The sequence below is a fragment of the Papaver somniferum genome, chromosome 11, assembly GCF_003573695.1.
Source record: "Papaver somniferum cultivar HN1 chromosome 11, ASM357369v1, whole genome shotgun sequence".
NCBI lineage: Eukaryota > Viridiplantae > Streptophyta > Magnoliopsida > Ranunculales > Papaveraceae > Papaver > Papaver somniferum.
In genome coordinates, this window is record NC_039368.1 from 70971350 (window position 1) to 70974134 (window position 2785).

The window sequence follows — 2785 nt, forward strand, 5'->3', positions numbered from 1 at the left end:
CCTCCTTCTACCCTATTAACGTTTCCTCTACTTAAAAGAATTGTTTTCTGGGGTGCCCTACTATTTTCCCATTGCTGGGTTTTTTCGGCGATTTCATTAAAAAATTCCATCGCCGCATCAACAGTTTGGTTTTCAAATCCACCAGTGCATAGAGACTCAACCATGGTCGTTGTGGAATAATCTAAACCCTCATAAAGGATCTGAACTAGCCTAACCTTTTCTAAACCATGATGAGGACACTGGGATAATAAATCATTGAACCTTTCCAAATACCTATATAAAGATTCTCCCTCTTGTTGTGAAAATGTGCATATTTGCGTCCTAATAGACGATGTTTTGTGCCTAGGGAAAAACTTATTGAAAAAGGCAGATGTAAGTTGTTCATATGTCTCAATTGACTCGGAGTCCAAACTATACAGCCACGACTTGGCCTTATCTTTCAGGGAAAATGGGAATAACCTAAGTTTCAAAGCATCATCATCTAAGCCTCTAATTCTTAGAGTACTACAAATTTCCTCAAAATCCCTAACATGGTAATAAGGGTTTTCATTTTCTTTCCCTAAAAAGATTGGGAGCATCTGTAAGGTCCCAGGTTTCAGTTCATAGGGTGCCTCCGTTTCAGCTAACTTAATACACGAAGGACGGGTAGTCCTAGTTGGATTCAACAAAGCTTTCAAAGTTGCCATTTCTGGCGCTATCGGAGCAACATGGATTCTCTCCTCAGTCAAAGAACGTTCAAAAACAGACTCTTCAAAAGTCGGACTTTCTAGATTAAGGTAATCGAGACGCTTCGAACTACTAGGTTTCTCTTTAAAAATCTACCTAGTGCGTCTCTTTTACGTTCAGGCATACAATAGAATTTTCTAAATTGGAAGGGTAAGCAAACACAGATCAAGGCCGACTCAACCAAATCAAACCTATTGATTTCTAGCAAACAAAAAGCATGATGGCTCCACTTAGATTGTTTCTAGACCAGCTTCTAATCCTTCGAACGGGAATTCGTTACAATTTAAGCAAACCCCTCTGGAATCAATCCGAGTTAACGTAAGTTGAATAGAGGCGAGGGAAGCTCGGTGGAGCTTTGATACCCAAGGCCTCACCGGTATTACAAGGCGGCGCAGTCACGCATTCAACTTACAGAAACCGTCAAGAACTTCGAAGTATGCTTAAAAGAGTAACCAATATTTTTCGAATGACTTTCCTGTTAAGCTCGTTACCCTATCGGTCTCGTTCTAGTCAAAATTTTAGGCTTAGGTTCGCGTAGGTTACGTGTTCCTAAAGCGGGCAAGAAGAGAACGGTGATGAAATCCGAACCCTTATCTTGTATGGCCAGGCCTTGCCCTTTACTAGAAAAATAAATGTCCGTATTCAGTCCTCAACATATATGCATACGAAGGAGTCCAGTAACTCGCTGACAGGGGATTCGCGAGTGTTTAGAATCTTACCTCCCGTTCCAGACGGGGGATGAATCGGTTGTAGTCGACTCGGGCCACTGACTCCGATGTCTAGTGTACGAACCCAAGGTGCAGAGACAATATCGTAATTGTCCTCCTTCTCTGCAAACAGTTTATATTTAAAGTACCCTTCCGTAGGGTAATAAAAAAAATAATGTAGAAAAAAAAAAAAACAGACATCAGACCAACTGGAATAAATTCAATAAAGTCGACCACTGGAACCCTTGTATATGCCAGTTGTGTTGACCTAGATTTAGGATTATCAATCACTGGTTCCCTTGTATATGCCAGTGTGTTGATATTAGTCAGACTAGTATCTCAGTCCATTAGGATAGGTTCATTTTGGCGGAGGCCTTCAGACAGATATGAGAAACACCGTTCCCCTAGTAAACATCAAAACCATCTATGTTTTTCTATATCCATCTTCTTGATCTATCCATGTGATCAGTTTTGACTCCGGATATTGATGTCCATAGTGCGACTCTGAGTAGAGCTCTGTCACTTCATATGAATTTTAGTATGCTTGAGTGCAAACTCGTGTACAACAATTGGAAGTTCGCATCAGGGTACTTCCTCCTGTATTCAATAAGTATGCCAACCAAGGAGATTCTTTAGTGCCTTCCAAGGTTCCGTGTAGATAGCTAGGGGCTGGAGAATAAAGGTTTTGTGGGTATACCTCTGGTAAGCCATCCGGAGACAACACTCCGCCACTAGGGACACCTAGGGTTTAAAGGCTTATTGCATACGCTAAATGCAATCGACGATGCCTGCGACAGTGAGTTAGGATTTTATTTCTATTTTATTTTTGCTCGAGGACTAGCAAATAATAGGTTTGGGGGTGTTTGATAGACACATTATTGTGTCCGATTTTTCTCGATTCTCTATATTATTAGGGCTCATTTTTGTACTTATTATGGTGTTTTATTTATTTGTAGGTAATTTTGGCTAATAAACATTTTTGGAAAAAAATTGGCTCGAAAAGTTGTCGGAAAGCACCCGGAGGACATTTGCTATTCGGACTCTCACTTTGGATAAGGGGTAACCTAATTACTAAGGGGCATTCCATTTCCAGGCAGTTGCTAATCGCACCCCTACTCTGGATAAGGGGCAACCATCTTCAACATTCAAAAAACAGGATTTTGGCGGGAAACTAGTGCAGTTAAAGAGAAGTTTTGGCAATCGTGATTTGAAGGAGTTTGAGGTCGATTAAACCTCTGATTTTCATAGGATAGACTCCTTATGGGTCTAGGATTCTGATATGTGTGTTTAAATCGATTAGATTGGGCTCAATCGAAGGATTTTTCTCACAACAAAAAATATAGAAAGTCACG

General features: G+C 40.6%; 1 pseudogene; it reads left to right on the forward strand.

Annotated features, from left to right (window-relative positions):
* The first annotated feature begins 222 nt into the window (after window positions 1-222).
* LOC113325527 lies at window positions 223-322 on the forward strand (annotated as a pseudogene).
* The last annotated feature ends 2463 nt before the right edge of the window (window positions 323-2785 follow it).